This window comes from Anomaloglossus baeobatrachus, chromosome 4 (genome assembly GCF_048569485.1).
Source record: "Anomaloglossus baeobatrachus isolate aAnoBae1 chromosome 4, aAnoBae1.hap1, whole genome shotgun sequence".
NCBI classification, from domain to species: Eukaryota; Metazoa; Chordata; class Amphibia; order Anura; family Aromobatidae; genus Anomaloglossus; species Anomaloglossus baeobatrachus.
In genome coordinates, this window is record NC_134356.1 from 669714856 (window position 1) to 669732925 (window position 18070).

The 18070-nt window shown below is 40.0% G+C and overlaps 1 non-coding gene across 1 annotated transcript; it reads right to left on the bottom strand.

The window, feature by feature from the left end:
* Positions 1-12007: 12007 nt before the first annotated feature.
* Positions 12008-12081, bottom strand: TRNAI-AAU (transfer RNA isoleucine (anticodon AAU)). The gene has a single exon. It is a non-coding gene; the product is annotated as a tRNA-Ile (tRNA).
* Positions 12082-18070: the final 5989 nt, after the last annotated feature.

An 18070-nucleotide genomic window follows, 5' to 3' on the forward strand; every position in this document is an offset into this window, starting at 1 on the left:
CTCTAATTTTGAGCCAGTTACTGACCTCTCAAAGCTTGATCTGTCCACAGTGAAAGGTAAAATACGTTGAAAATTGACTAATTCTTAGAGAGCCCATCAAAAGCATAGGAACCAATCTTAAATGAGAATTGACAAGCTTTTTTTATATTATGAGCAGTATGTTGCCACCAACCACTCTAACTTGTCACGTGATGGGCCAGTAAATTACGCCATTGCTTGGATTAGTTTTTGCCTGCATTACAATTAGTGATAGACTTAGCTGTCAATATTTACAGTTTTATGGAATTCCAGTTGCCCAAAACTTCTTAAAAAACGCTTAGAAACTGAAATCTCTGGCCATACAATAGATTATATTTCTATCTTGCTTCAAGTCGTTACTCTGTCATACTTTAAGGTTAACGATGATGTAACATGGCCACTCTCTTACTCTAACCAAGTTATTTCAAGTTTGTAAATTATTTTACACATTGGATGGATAAAACCTACGGATCTTTTTCCAAAAGTAACCGGATGTGAACAGAAAGCCAAGGGATTGGCCAGCACAGGGGTCGAACCTGCAACCTTGGCGTTATTAGCACCACGCTCTAACCGATTGAGCAAACCGGCCACTTTTGCCCCATATCTACTCTCTTTTAATGAACTAGCTCTAATTTTGAGCCAGCTACTGACCTCTCAAAGCTTGATCTGTCCACAGTGAAAGATAAAATACGTTGAAAGTTGACTAATTCTTAGAGAGCCCATCAAAAGCATAGGAACCAATCTTAAATGAGAATTGACAAGCTTTTTTTTATATTATGAGCAATATGTTGCCACCAACGCTCTAACTTGTCAAGTGATGAGCCAGTAAATTACGCCATTGCTTGGATTAGTTTTTGCCTGCATTACAATTAGTGATAGACTTAGCTGTCAATATTTACAGTTATATCGAATTCCAGTTGCCCAAAACTTCTTAAAAAACGCTTAGAAACTGAAATCTCTGGCCATACAATAGATTATATTTCTATTTTGCTTCAAGTCGCTTGGATTAGTTTTGCCTGCATTACAATTAGGGATAGACTTAGCTGTCAATATTTACAGTTATATCGAATTCCAGTTGCCCAAAACTTCTTAAAAAACGCTTAGAAACTGAAATCTCTGGCCATACAATAGATTATATTTCTATTTTGCTTCAATTCGTTACTCTGTCATACTTTAAGGTTAACGACGATGTAACATGGCCACTCTCTTACTCTAACCAAGTTATTTCAAGTTTGTAAATTAATTTTACACATTGTATGGATAAAACCTACGGATCTTTTTCCAAAAGTCACTGGATGTGAACAGAAAGCCAATGGAATGGCTAGCACGGGGGTCGACCCCGCAACCTTGGCGTTATTAGCACCACGCTCTAACCGATTGAGCTAACCAGCCACTTTTGCCCCATATCTACTCTCTTTTAATGATCTTGCTCTAATTTTGAGCCAGCTACTGACCTCTCAAAGCTTGATCTGTCCACAGTGAAAGGTAAAATACGTTGAAAGTTGACTAATTCTTAGAGAGCCCATCAAAAGCATAGGAACCAATCTTAAATGAGAACTGACAAGCTTTTTTTATATTATGAGCAATATGTTGCCACCAACCACTCTAACTTGTCACATGATGAGCCAGTAAATTACGCCATTGCTTGGATTAGTTTTTGCCTGCATTACAATTAGTGATAGACTTAGCTGTCAATATTTACAGTTATATCGAATTCCAGTTGCCCAAAACTTCTTAAAAAACGCTTAGAAACTGAAATCTCTGGCCATACAATAGATTATATTTCTACTTTGCTTCAATTCGTTACTCTGTCATACTTTAAGGTTAACGACGATGTAACATGGCCCCTTTCTTACTCTAACCAAGTTATTTCAAGTTTGTAAATTAATTTTACACATTGGATGGATAAAACCTACGGATCTTTTTCCAAAAGTTACTGGATGTGAACAGAAAGCCAAAGGAATGGCCAGCACGGGGGTCGAACCCGCAACCTTGATGTTATTAGCACCACGCTCTAACCGATTGAGCTAACCGGCCACTTTTGCCCCATATCTACTCTCTTTTAATGAACTTGCTCTAATTTTGAGCCAGCTACTGACCTCTCAAAGCTTGATCTGTCCACAGTGAAAGGTAAAATACGTTGAAAGTTGACTAATTCTTAGAGAGCCCATCAAAAGCATAGGAACCAATCTTAAATGAGAATTAACAAGCTTTTTTTTATATTATGAGCAATATGTTGCCACCAACGCTCTAACTTGTCAAGTGATGAGCCAGTAAATTACGCCATTGCTTGGATTAGTTTTTGCCTGCATTACAATTAGTGATAGACTTAGCTGTCAATATTTACAGTTATATCGAATTCCAGTTGCCCAAAACTTCTTAAAAAACGCTTAGAAACTGAAATCTCTGGCCATACAATAGATTATATTTCTATTTTGCTTCAAGTCGCTTGGATTAGTTTTGCCTGCATTACAATTAGTGATAGACTTAGCTGTCAATATTTACAGTTATATCGAATTCCAGTTGCCCAAAACTTCTTAAAAAACGCTTAGAAACTGAAATCTCTGGCCATACAATAGATTATATTTCTATTTTGCTTCAATTCGTTACTCTGTCATACTTTAAGGTTAACGACGATGTAACATGGCCACTCTCTTACTCTAACCAAGTTATTTCAAGTTTGTAAATTAATTTTACACATTGGATGGATAAAACCTACGGATCTTTTTCCAAAAATCACTGGATGTGAACAGAAAGCCAATGGAATGGCTAGCACGGGGGTCGACCCCGCAACCTTGGCGTTATTAGCACCACGCTCTAACCGATTGAGCTAACCGGCCACTTTTGCCCCGTATCTACTCTCTTTTAATGATCTTGCTCTAATTTTGAGCCAGCTACTGACCTCTCAAAGCTTGATCTGTCCACAGTGAAAGGTAAAATACGTTGAAAGTTGACTAATTCTTAGAGAGCCCATCAAAAGCATAGGAACCAATCTTAAATGAGAATTGACAAGCTTTTTTTATATTATGAGCAATATGTTGCCACCAACCACTCTAACTTGTCACATGATGAGCCAGTAAATTACGCCATTGCTTGGATTAGTTTTTGCCTGCATTACAATTAGTGATAGACTTAGCTGTCAATATTTACAATTATATCGAATTCCAGTTGCCCAAAACTTCTTAAAAAACGCTTAGAAACTGAAATCTCTGGCCATACAATAGATTGTATTTCTACTTTGCTTCAATTCGTTACTCTGTCATACTTTAAGGTTAACGACGATGTAACATGGCCACTCTCTTACTCTAACCAAGTTATTTCAAGTTTGTAAATTAATTTTACACATTGGATGGATGAAACCTACGGATCTTTTTCCAAAAGTCACTGGATGTAAACAGAAAGCCAAAGGAATGGCCAGCACAGGGGTCGAACCCGCAACATTGGAGTTATTAGCACCACGCTCTAACCGATTGAGCTAACCAGCCACTTTTGCCCCATATCTACTCTCTTTTAATGATCTTGCTCTAATTTTGAGCCAGCTACTGACCTCTCAAAGCTTGATCTGTCCACAGTGAAAGGTAAAATACGTTGAAAGTTGACTAATTCTTAGAGAGCCCATCAAAAGCATAGGAACCAATCTTAAATGAGAATTGACAAGCTTTTTTTATATTATGAGCAATATGTTGCCACCAACCACTCTAACTTGTCACATGATGAGCCAGTAAATTACGCCATTGCTTGGATTAGTTTTTGCCTGCATTACAATTAGTGATAGACTTAGCTGTCAATATTTACAGTTACATCGAATTCCAGTTGCCCAAAACTTCTTAGAAAACGCTTAGAAACTGAAATCTCTGGCCATACAATAGATTATATTTCTATTTTGCTTCAATTCATTACTCTGTCACACTTTAAGGTTATCGACGATGTAACATGGCCACTCTCTTACTCTAACCAAGTTATTTCAAGTTTGTAAATTAATTTTACACATTGGATGGATAAAACCTACGGATCTTTTTCCAAAAGTTACTGGATGTGAACACAAAGCCAAAGGAATGGCCAGCACGGGGGTTGAACCCGCAACCTTGGCGTTATTAGCACCATGCTCTAACTGATTGAGCTAACCGGCCACTTTTGCCCCATATCTACTCTCTTTTAATGAACTTGCTCTAAATTTGAGCCAGCTACTGACCTCTCAAAGCTTGATCTGTCCACAGTGAAAGGTAAAATACGTTGAAAGTTGACTAATTCTTAGAGAGCCCATCAAAAGCATAGGAACCAATCTTAAATGAGAATTGACAAGCTTTTTTTATATTATGAGCAGTATGTTGCCACCAACCACTCTAACTTGTCACGTGATGGGCCAGTAAATTACGCCATTGCTTGGATTAGTTTTTGCCTGCATTACAATTAGTGATAGACTTAGCTGTCAATATTTACAGTTTTATGGAATTCCAGTTGCCCAAAACTTCTTAAAAAACGCTTAGAAACTGAAATCTCTGGCCATACAATAGATTATATTTCTATTTTGCTTCAAGTCGTTACTCTGTCATACTTTAAGGTTAACGATGATGTAACATGGCCACTCTCTTACTCTAACCAAGTTATTTCAAGTTTGTAAATTATTTTACACATTGGATGGATAAAACCTACGGATCTTTTTCCAAAAGTCACTGGATGTGAACAGAAAGCAAAGGGATTGGCCAGCACAGGGGTCGAACCTGCAACCTTGGCGTTATTAGCACCACGCTCTAACTGATTGAGCTAACCGGCCACTTTTGCCCCATATCTACTCTCTTTTAATGAACTAGCTCTAATTTTGAGCCAGCTACTGACCTCTCAAAGCTTGATCTGTCCACAGTGAAAGGTAAAATACGTTGAAAATTGACTAATTCTTAGAGAGCCCATCAAAAGCATAGGAACCAATCTTAAATGAGAATTGACAAGCTGTTTTTTATATTATGAGCAATATGTTGCCACCAACGCTCTAACTTGTTGTATAGTTGTAGAGTTGTATAAATTTGTTGGCACAGGTCTGTTCTGACCATGGTCTGTGTGATTTCATAAGTGGGATTTTCTAAGTGGGCAATCAGAAATATTCCAGAAATGTCCCAGAAGTGACCAGAAGGTGAGCATTACCTCCTTAACTGTTTCTCACTTGCATTTTGTCCCCTACACTTTTTCATATTCCCATAAGTAAACCTTTAACTCACCATGTTCACCTATGCCCTCACAGTTTTTGTTCCACTCCTCCTCACTCTCCTTCGCTATCCCCCAACGCCAGCACTCGCCAAACAAATATTCATCTCCCCTTCCCTTTTACCTCCCCACCTGTCATCTGCTGACCTGCTCCTAAATCTCAGGTCTCTCTTAATAACACGCAGATCATGCCGTCCACTCTCCTTCTCCCACCTGCTCTCTCTTTCTCTACTTCTCCTCACTGCTGGTGACATATCTCCCAATCCTGGACCTCCCCAGATGGGACACTCCTCTCTACCACCCCCCTATCGCTCCACCCTTACTAGTAACTACCGCAACCTCTCCAATATAAAACCCATCCCCCTCTCACCCACTCCACCGCCCACTCTCTCTGGAGCGCTGTGGAATGCCCGTTCGGTCTGTAACAAACTGCACATCATTCACGACCTCTTTACCTCTAGCAATCTATCCTTTCTGGGCATCACTGAAACATGGCTGACACCATCCAACACTGCCTCCCCTGCTGCGCTGTGCTACGGTGGCCTTCACTTCTCCCATACTCCTCGCCCTGGCAATAGACAAGGTGGAGGAGTGGGCCTCCTTCTTTCTAACAACTGCAGCTTTAATCCAATCCCACCCTTACCCTCCCTTGTCCTGCCTTCCTTTGAAGTGCACTCTGTCCGCATCTATTCTCCTTCCAACCTCCAAGTGGCCATCATATACAGACCCCCAGGCCCTACCACTTCCTTTATCGACCAGTTCTCTGCCTGGCTTCTACACTTTCTCTCTGCTGACATTCCCACTATCATCATGGGTGACTTCAACATCCCCACTGACACCCGCCAGTCAGCAGCCTCCAAACTACTCTCCCTTGCTTCATCTTTTGGTCTATCTCAGTGGTCCACCTCTGCCACCCATAAAGATGGACACACATTAGACCTTATCTTCACCCGTCTCTGCTCTCTATCTAACCTCACTACCTCCCCTCTCCCCTTATCTGACCACCATCTATTGACCTTCTCTGCCCTGTCCTCCTCACCTGCCCCTCCTGTCCAGCACGTATCACACCCTCGCAGAAACCTCGCACACGTCAACATACACACCCTTTCTGACTCTATCCTACCACTGTCCTCCATATCTTCAGTGCATGACACAAACAGTGCCACCACTTTCTACAACGCCACTCTCACATCAGCTATTGATTCAGTTGCTCCTCTTGTGCATGGCAGAGTGAGACAAATCAATAGACAACCCTGGCATAACAGCCTCACTAAAAAACTGCGGCAAGTGTCTAGGGCTGCAGAGCGGCGCTGGAAGAAAACGCACTCCCAGGAAGACTTCACCACATTCAAAAATGCAATTCACACATTTCGCTTGGCCCTTACCTCGGCTAAACAGGAATACTTCAGAAACCTCATATCCTCTTTAACACACAACCCCAAACAGTTATTCAATACTTTTACCTCCCTCCTTCGCCCACCACTGCCCCCTCCAACCTCCCTCATTTCCGCAGAAGAATTTGCCACATATTTCAAAGAAAAGATCGACCAAACCAGACAAGTCTTTTCTGCTCAACCACCACAACCCCTTCATATAACAGACCACTGCTCCTCCCCCATAAACTTCCTCTCCACTATCACCGAAGAAGAGCTTGCACATCTTCTCTCAAAAGCGCACCTCACCACCTGCGCACGTGATCCCATCCCAACCCACCTCCTCCCCAACCTCACCACTATCCTAATTCCAGCCTTAACCCATCTCTTCAACCTATCTTTAACAACTGGTACCTTCCCTTCTGCCTTTAAACATGCAACAGTCACACCTATCCTAAAGAAACCTTCCCTCGACCCAACCTCTGCTGCCAGCTATCGCCCCATATCGCTACTCCCATTCGCCTCAAAACTCCTGGAACAGCACGTCCATGCTGAACTTTCCTCCCACCTCTCCTCTAACTCTCACTTTGACACCCTACAGTCCGGCTTCCGTCCACATCATTCCACTGAAACTGCCCTGACTAAAATCACAAATGACTTACTTACTGCCAAAGCTAACAACCACTTCTCTGTACTCCTACTTCTAGACCTATCCTCAGCTTTTGACACTGTTGACCACTCCCTCCTACTACAGATCCTCTCTTCCCTTGGTGTCAGAGACCTCGCCCTCTCTTGGATCTCTTCATACCTCTCCAACCGCACTTTTAGTGTCTCCCACTCCCACACAACCTCTTCATCCCGTCCTCTCTCTGTTGGTGTCCCTCAAGGCTCTGTCCTGGGACCATTACTTTTTTCTATCTATACATTTGGCCTGGGACAACTCATAAAGTCCCATGGCTTCCAGTACCACCTATATGCCGATGACACTCAGATCTACCTCTCTGGTCCAGATGTCACTTCTCTGCTGTCCAGAATCCCAGAGTGCCTATCGGCTATATCTTCCTTCTTCTCCTTTCGCTTCCTAAAGCTCAATGTGGCCAAAACTGAGCTGATCATCTTTCCTCCATCTCACCTACACTCTCTACCTGATCTATCTATTACAATAAATAACATCACGCTCTCCCCAGCACCCAAAGTTCGGTGCCTCGGAGTGATCTTTGACTCTGCCTTGTCCTTCATACCACACATTCAATCCCTCACCACCTCCTGTCGTCTTCAACTCAAAAATATTTCCAGAATCCGTCCCTTCATCAATTCTCAATCTACAAAAATGCTAGTGCATGCTCTCATAATCTCCCGCCTCGACTACTGCAACATCCTCCTATGTGGTCTCCCTGCTAACACGCTCGCCCCTCTCCAGTCCATCCTTAATGCTGCTGCCCGACTGATCCACCTCTCGCCTCACTACCACCCCGCTTCTCCTCTCTGCATGTCCCTTCACTGGCTCCCAATCTTCCATCGTATCCAATTCAAACTACTAATACTGACTTACAAAGCCATCCACAAATTGTCTCCTCCATATATCTCTGAACTAATCTCTCGCTACACTCCAAAACGTAATCTCTGGTCCTCCCAAGATCTCCTTCTATCCTCCTCTCTCATTCGCTCCTCATGCAACCGTCTCCAAGACTTCTCCCGAACATCCCCAGTCTTCTGGAACTCGCTGCCTCAACACGTCAGACTATCTGCTACACTTGCAAACTTCAAACGGAACCTAAAGACTCATCTGTTCAGAAATGCCTATAACCTTGAATGACCTCACTGCCCCACCACCGTGTGGAGCTGCCGCCCCACCACCGTGCGGAGCTGCCGCCCCACCACCGTGCGGAGCTGCCGCCCCACCACCGTGCGGAGCTGCCGCCCCACCACCGTGCGGAGCTGCCGCCCCACCACCGTGCGGAGCTGCCGCCCCACCTACACCCCACCTACTGTCTCCTCCCCATAATCCTATAGAATGTAAGCCCGCAAGGGCAGGGCCCTCTTCCCTCTGTACTAGTCTGTCTACTGTAACTTGTATATGTATTTTGTATGTAACCCCCTTCTCATGTACAGCACCATGGAATCAATGGTGCTCTATAAATAAATAATAATAATAATAATAATAATAACTTGTCAAGTGATGAGCCAGTAAATTACGCCATTGCTTGGATTAGTTTTTGCCTGCATTACAATTAGTGATAGACTTAGCTGTCAATATTTACAGTTATATCGAATTCCAGTTGCCCAAAACTTCTTAAAAAACGCTTAGAAACTGAAATCTCTGGCCATACAATAGATTATATTTCTATTTTGCTTCAAGTCGCTTGGATTAGTTTTGCCTGCATTACAATTAGTGATAGACTTAGCTGTCAATATTTACAGTTATATCGAATTCCAGTTGCCCAAAACTTCTTAAAAAACGCTTAGAAACTGAAATCTCTGGCCATACAATAGATTATATTTCTATTTTGCTTCAATTCGTTACTCTGTCATACTTTAAGGTTAAAGACGATGTAACATGGCCACTCTCTTACTCTAACCAAGTTATTTCAAGTTTGTAAATTAATTTTACACATTGGATGGATAAAACCTACGGATCTTTTTCCAAAAGTCACTGGATGTGAACAGAAAGCCAATGGAATGGCTAGCACGGGGGTCGACCCCGCAACCTTGGCGTTATTAGCACCACGCTCTAACCGATTGAGCTAACCGGCCACTTTTGCCCCATATCTACTCTCTTTTAATGATCTTGCTCTAATTTTGAGCCAGCTACTGACCTCTCAAAGCTTGATCTGTCCACAGTGAAAGGTAAAATACGTTGAAAGTTGACTAATTCTTAGAGAGCCCATCAAAAGCATAGGAACCAATCTTAAATGAGAATTGACAAGCTTTTTTTATATTATGAGCAATATGTTGCCACCAACCACTCTAACTTGTCACATGATGAGCCAGTAAATTATGCCATTGCTTGGATTAGTTTTTGCCTGCATTACAATTAGTGATAGACTTAGCTGTCAATATTTACAGTTATATCGAATTCCAGTTGCCCAAAACTTCTTAAAAAACGCTTAGAAACTGAAATCTCTGGCCATACAATAGATTATATTTCTACTTTGCTTCAATTCGTTACTCTGTCATACTTTAAGGTTAACGACGATGTAACATGGCCACTCTCTTACTCTAACCAAGTTATTTCAAGTTTGTAAATTAATTTTACACATTGGATGGATGAAACCTACGGATCTTTTTCCAAAAGTCACTGGATGTAAACAGAAAGCCAAAGAAATGGCCAGCACAGGGGTCGAACCCGCAACCTTGGAGTTATTAGCACCACGCTCTAACCGATTGAGCTAACCGGCCACTTTTGCCCCATATCTACTCTCTTTTAATGATCTTGCTCTAATTTTGAGCCAGCTACTGACCTCTCAAAGCTTGATCTGTCCACAGTGAAAGGTAAAATACGTTGAAAGTTGACTAATTCTTAGAGAGCCCATCAAAAGCATAGGAAACAATCTTAAATGAGAATTGACAAGCTTTTTTTATATAATGAGCAATATGTTGCCACCAACCACTCTAACTTGTCACGTGATGAGCCAGTAAATTACGCCATTGCTTGGATTAGTTTTTGCCTGCATTACAATTAGTGATAGACTTAGCTGTCAATATTTACAGTTATATCGAATTTCAGTTGCCCAAAACTTCTTAAAAAACGCTTAGAAACTGAAATCTCTGGCCATACAATAGATTAAATTTCTATTTTGCTTCAATTCGTTACTCTGTCATACTTTAAGGTTAACGACGATGTAACATGGCCACTCTCTTACTCTAACCAAGTTATTTCAAGTTTGTAAATTAATTTTACACATTGGATGGATAAAACCTACAGATCTTTTTCCAAAAGTCACTGAATGTGAACAGAAAGCCAAAGGAATGGCCAGCACGGGGGTTGAACCCGCAACCTTGGCGGTATTAGCACCAGGCTCTAACTGATTGAGCTAACCGGCCACTTTTGCCCCATATCTACTCTCTTTTAATGATCTTGCTCTAATTTTTAGCCAGCTACTGACCTCTCAAAGCTTGATCTGTCCACAGTGAAAGGTAAAATACGTTGAAAGTTGACTAATTCTTAGAGAGCCCATCAAAAGCATAGGAACCAATCTTAAATGAGAATTGACAAGTTTTTTTATATTATGAGCAATATGTTGCCACCAACCACTCTAGCTTGTCAAGTGATGAGCCAGTAAATTACGCCATTGCTTGGATTAGTTTTTGCCTGCATTACAATTAGTGATAGACTTAGCTGTCAATATTTACAGTTATATCGAATTCCAGTTGCCCAAAACTTCTTAAAAAACACTTAGAAACTGAAATCTCTGGCCATAAAATAGATTAATTTTCTATTTTGCTTCAAGTCGCTTGGATTAGTTTTGCCTGCATTACAATTAGTGATAGACTTAGCTGTCAATATTTACAGTTATATCGAATTCCAGTTGCCCAAAACTTCTTAAAAAACGCTTAGAAACTGAAATCTCTGGCCATACAATAGATTATGTTTCTATTTTGCCTCAATTCGTTACTCTGTCATACTTTAACGTTAACGACGATGTAACATGGCCACTCTCTTACTCTAACCAAGTTATTTCAAGTTTGTAAATTAGTTTTACACATTGGATGGATAAAACCTACGGATCTTTTTCCAAAAGTCACTGGATGTGAACAGAAAGCCAAAGGAATGGCCAGCACGGGGGTCGAACCTGCAACCTTGGCGTTATTAGCACCACGCTCTAACCGATTGAGCTAACCGGCCACTTTTACCCCATCTCTACTCTCTTTTAATGAACTTGCTCTAATTTTGAGCCAGCTACTGACCTCTCAAAGCTTGATCTGTCCACAGTGAAAGGTAAAATACGTTGAAAGTTGACAAATTCTTAGAGAGCCCATCAAAAGCATAGGAATTAATCTTAAATGAGAATTGACAAGCTTTTTTTATATTATGAGCAATATGTTGCCACCAACCACTCTAACTTGTCACGTGATGAGCCAGTAAATTACGCCATTGCTTGGATTAGTTTTTGCCTGCATTACAATTAGTGATAGACTTAGCTGTCAATATTTACAGTTATATCGAATTTCAGTTGCCCAAAACTTCTTAAAAAACGCTTAGAAACTGAAATCTCTGGCCATACAATAGATTATATTTCTATTTTGCTTCAATTCGTTACTCTGTCATACTTTAAGGTTAACGACGATGTAACATGGCCACTCTCTTACTCTAACCAAGTTATTTCAAGTTTGTAAATTAATTTTACACATTGGATGGATAAAACCTACGGATCTTTTTCCAAAAGTCACTGGATGTGAACAGAAAGCCAAAGGAATGGCCAGCACGGGGGTCGAACCCGCAACCTTGGCGTTATTAGCACCACGCTCTAACCGATTGAGCTAACCGGCCACTTTTGCACCATATCTACTCTTTTTTCATGAACTTGCTCTAATTTTGAGCCAGCTACTGACCTTTCAAAGCTTGATCTGTCCACAGTGAAAGGTAAAATACGCTGAAAGTTGACTAATTCTTAGAGAGCCCATCAAAAGCATAGGAACCAATCTTAAATGAGAATTGACAAGCTTTTTTTATATTATGAGCAATATGTTGCCACCAACCACTCTAACTTGTCACATGATGAGCCAGTAAATTACGCCATTGCTTGGATTAGTTTTTGCCTGCATTACAATTAGTGATAGACTTAGCTGTCAATATTTACAGTTATATCGAATTCCAGTTGCCCAAAACTTCTTAAAAACCGCTTAGAAACTGAAATCTCTGGCCATACAATAGATTATATTTCTATTTTGCTTCAAGTTGCTTGGATTAGTTTTGCCTGCATTACAATTAGTGATAGACTTAGCTGTCAATATTTACAGTTATATCGAATTCCAGTTGCCCAAAACTTCTTAAAAAACACTTAGAAACTGAAATCTCTGGCCATAAAATAGATTATTTTTCTATTTTGCTTCAAGTCGCTTGGATTAGTTTTGCCTGCATTACAATTAGTGATAGACTTAGCTGTCAATATTTACAGTTATATCGAATTCCAGTTGCCCAAAACTTCTTAAAAAACGCCTAGAAACTGAAATCTCTGGCCATACAATAGATTATATTTCTTTTTTGCTTGAATTCGTTACTCTGTCATACTTTAAGGTTAACGACGATGTAACATGGCCACTCTCTTACTCTAACCAAGTTATTTCAAGTTTGTAAATTAATTTTACACATTGGATGGATAAAACCTACGGATCTTTTTCCAAAAGTCACTGGATGTGAATAGAAAGCCAAAGGAATGGCCAGCACAGGGGTCGAACCCGCAACCTTGGCGTTATTAGCACCACGCTCTAACCGATTGAGCTAAACGGCCACTTTTGCCCCATATCTACTCTCTTTTAATGATCTTGCTCTAATTTTGAGCCAGCTACTGACCTCTCAAAGCTTGATCTGTCCACAGTGAAAGGTAAAATACGTTGAAAGTTGACTAATTCTTAGAGAGCCCATCAAAAGCATAGGAACCAATCTTAAATGAGAATTGACAAGCTTTTTTTATATTATGAGCAATATGTTGCCACCAACCACTCTAACTTATCACGTGATGAGCCAGTAAATTACGCCATTGCTTGGATTAGTTTTTGCCTGCATTACAATTAGTGATAGACTTAGCTGTCAATATTTACAGTTATATCGAATTCCAGTTGCCCAAAACTTCTTAAAAAACGCTTAGAAACTGAAATCTCTGGCCATACAATAGATTATATTTCTATTTTGCTTCAATTAGTTACTCTGTCATACTTTCAGGTTAACGACGATGTAACATGGCCACTCTCTTACTCTAACCAAGTTATTTCAAGTTTGTAAATTCATTTTACACATCGGATGGATAAAACCTACGGATCTTTTTCCAAAAGTCACTGGATGTGAACAGAAAGCCAAAGGAATGGCCAGAATGGGGGACAAACCCGCAACCTTGGCGTTATTAGCAACACGCTCTAACCGATTGAGCTAACCGGCCTCATTTGCCCCATATCTACTCTCTTTTAATGATCTTGCTCTAATTTTGAGCCAGCTACTGACCTCTCAAAGCTTGATCTGTCCACAGTGAAAGGTAAAATACGTTGAAAGTTGACTAATTCTTAGAGAGCCCATCAAAAGCATAGGAACATATCTTAAATGAGAATTGACAAGCTTTTTTTATATTATGAGCAGTATGTTGCCACCAACCACTCTAACTTGTCACGTGATGGGCCAGTAAATGACGCCATTGCTTGGATTAGTTTTTGCCTGCATTACAATTAGTGATAGACTTAGCTGTCAATATTTACAGTTTTATGGAATTCCAGTTGCCCAAAACTTCTTAAAAAACGCTTAGAAACTGAAATCTCTGGCCATACAATAGATTATATTTCTATTTTGCTTCAAGTCGTTACTCTGTCATACTTTAAGGTTAACGATGATGTAACATGGCCACTCTCATACTCTAACCAAGTTATTTCAAGTTTGTAAATTATTTTACACATTGGATGGATAAAACCTACGGATCTTTTTCCAAAAGTCACTGGATGTGAACAGAAAGCAAAGGGATTGGCCAGCACAGGGGTCGAACCTGCAACCTTGGCGTTATTAGCACCATGCTCTGACTGATTGAGCTAACCGGCCACTTTTGCCCCATATTTACTCTCTTTTAATGAACTAGCTCTAATTTTGAGCCAGCTACTGACCTCTCAAAGCTTGATCTGTCCACAGTGAAAGGTAAAATACGTTGAAAATTGACTAATTCTTAGAGAGCCCATCAAAAGCATAGGAACCAATCTTAAATGAGAATTGACAAGCTTTTTTTTATATTATGAGCAATATGTTGCCACCAACGCTCTAACTTGTCAAGTGATGAGCCAGTAAATTACGCCATTGCTTGGATTAGTTTTTGCCTGCATTACAATTAGTGATAGACTTAGCTGTCAATATTTACAGTTATATCGAATTCCAGTTGCCCAAAACTTCTTAAAAAACGCTTAGAAACTGAAATCTCTGGCCATACAATAGATTATATTTCTATTTTGCTTCAAGTCGCTTGGATTAGTTTTGCCTGCATTACAATTAGTGATAGACTTAGCTGTCAATATATACAGTTATATCGAATTCCAGTTGCCCAAAACTTCTTAAAAAACGCTTAGAAACTGAAATCTCTGGCCATACAATAGATTATATTTCTATTTTGCTTCAATTCGTTACTCTGTCATACTTTAAGGTTAACGACGATGTAACATGGCCACTCTCTTACTCTAACCAAGTTATTTCAAGTTTGTAAATTAATTTTACACATTGGATGGATAAAACCTACGGATCTTTTTCCAAAAGTCACTGGATGTGAACAGAAAGCCAATGGAATGGCTAGCACGGGGGTCGACCCCGCAACCTTGGCGTTATTAGCACCACGCTCTAACCGATTGAGCTAACCGGCCACTTTTGCCCCATATCTACTCTCTTTTAATGATCTTGCTCTAATTTTGAGCCAGCTACTGACCTCTCAAAGCTTGATCTGTCCACAGTGAAAGGTAAAATACGTTGAAAGTTGACTAATTCTTAGAGAGCCCATCAAAAGCATAGGAACCAATCTTAAATGAGAATTGACAAGCTTTTTTTATATTATGAGCAATATGTTGCCACCAACCACTCTAACTTGTCACATGATGAGCCAGTAAATTACGCCATTGCTTGGATTAGTTTTTGCCTGCATTACAATTAGTGATAGACTTAGCTGTCAATATTTACAGTTATATCGAATTCCAGTTGCCCAAAACTTCTTAAAAAACGCTTAGAAACTGAAATCTCTGGCCATACAATAGATTATATTTCTACTTTGCTTCAATTCGTTACTCTGTCATACTTTAAGGTTAACGACGATGTAACATGGCCACTCTCTTACTCTAACCAAGTTATTTCAAGTTTGTAAATTAATTTTACACATTGGATGGATAAAACCTACGGATCTTTTTCCAAAAGTCACTGGATGTGAACAGAAAGCCAATGGAATGGCTAGCACGGGGGTCGACCCCGCAACCTTGGCGTTATTAGCACCACGCTCTAACCGATTGAGCTAACCGGCCACTTTTGCCCCATATCTACTCTCTTTTAATGATCTTGCTCTAATTTTGAGCCAGCTACTGACCTCTCAAAGCTTGATCTGTCCACAGTGAAAGGTAAAATACGTTGAAAGTTGACTAATTCTTAGAGAGCCCATCAAAAGCATAGGAACCAATCTTAAATGAGAATTGACAAGCTTTTTTTATATTATGAGCAATATGTTGCCACCAACCACTCTAACTTGTCACATGATGAGCCAGTAAATTACGCCATTGCTTGGATTAGTTTTTGCCTGCATTACAATTAGTGATAGACTTAGCTGTCAATATTTACAGTTATATCGAATTCCAGTTGCCCAAAACTTCTTAAAAAACGCTTAGAAACTGAAATCTCTGGCCATACAATAGATTATATTTCTACTTTGCTTCAATTCGTTACTCTGTCATACTTTAAGGTTAACGACGATGTAACATGGCCACTCTCTTACTCTAACCAAGTTATTTCAAGTTTGTAAATTAATTTTACACATTGGATGGATGAAACCTACGGATCTTTTTCCAAAAGTCACTGGATGTAAACAGAAAGCCAAAGGAATGGCCAGCACAGGGGTCGAACCCGCAACCTTGGAGTTATTAGCACCACGCTCTAACCGATTGAGCTAACCGGCCACTTTTGCCCCATATCTACTCTCTTTTAATGATCTTGCTCTAATTTTGAGCCAGCTACTGACCTCTCAAAGCTTGATCTGTCCACAGTGAAAGGTAAAATACGTTGAAAGTTGACTAATTCTTAGAGAGCCCATCAAAAGCATAGGAACCAATCTTAAATGAGAATTGACAAGCTTTTTTTATATAATGAGCAATATGTTGCCACCAACCACTCTAACTTGTCACGTGATGAGCCAGTAAATTACGCCATTGCTTGGATTAGTTTTTGCCTGCATTACAATTAGTGATAGACTTAGCTGTCAATATTTACAGTTATATCGAATTTCAGTTGCCCAAAACTTCTTAAAAAACGCTTAGAAACTGAAATCTCTGGCCATACAATAGATTAAATTTCTATTTTGCTTCAATTCGTTACTCTGTCATACTTTAAGGTTAACGACGATGTAACATGGCCACTCTCTTACTCTAACCAAGTTATTTCAAGTTTGTAAATTAATTTTACACATTGGATGGATAAAACCTACAGATCTTTTTCCAAAAGTCACTGGATGTGAACAGAAAGCCAAAGGAATGGCCAGCACGAGGGTTGAACCCGCAACCTTGGCGTTATTAGCACCAGGCTCTAACCGATTGGGCTAACCGGCCACTTTTGCCCCATATCTACTCTCTTTTAATGATCTTGCTCTAATTTTTAGCCAGCTTCTGACCTCTCAAAGCTTGATCTGTCCACAGTGAAAGGTAAAATACGTTGAAAGTTGACTAATTCTTAGAGAGCCCATCAAAAGCATAGGAACCAATCTTAAATGAGAATTGACAAGTTTTTTTATATTATGAGCAATATGTTGCCACCAACCACTCTAGCTTGTCAAGTGATAAGCCAGTAAATTACGCCATTGCTTGGATTAGTTTTTGCCTGCATTACAATTAGTGATAGACTTAGCTGTCAATATTTACAGTTATATCGAATTCCAGTTGCCCAAAACTTCTTAAAAAACACTTAGAAACTGAAATCTCTGGCCATAAAATAGATTAATTTTCTATTTTGCTTCAAGTCGCTTGGATTAGTTTTGCCTGCATTACAATTAGTGATAGACTTAGCTGTCAATATTTACAGTTATATCGAATTCCAGTTGCCCAAAACTTCTTAAAAAACGCTTAGAAACTGAAATCTCTGGCCATACAATAGATTATGTTTCTATTTTGCCTCAATTCGTTACTCTGTCATACTTTAACGTTAACGACGATGTAACATGGCCACTCTCTTACTCTAACCAAGTTATTTCAAGTTTGTAAATTAGTTTTACACATTGGATGGATAAAACCTACGGATCTTTTTCCAAAAGTCACTGGATGTGAACAGAAAGCCAAAGGAATGGCCAGCACGGGGGTCGAACCCGCAACCTTGGCGTTATTAGCACCACGCTCTAACTGATTGAGCTAACCGGCCACTTTTACCCAATCTCTACTCTCTTTTAATGAACTTGCTCTAATTTTGAGCCAGCTACTGACCTCTCAAAGCTTGATCTGTCCACAGTGAAAGGTAAAATACGTTGAAAGTTGACTAATTCTTAGAGAGCCCATCAAAAGCATAGGAATTAATCTTAAATGAGAATTGACAAGCTTTTTTTATATTATGAGCAATATGT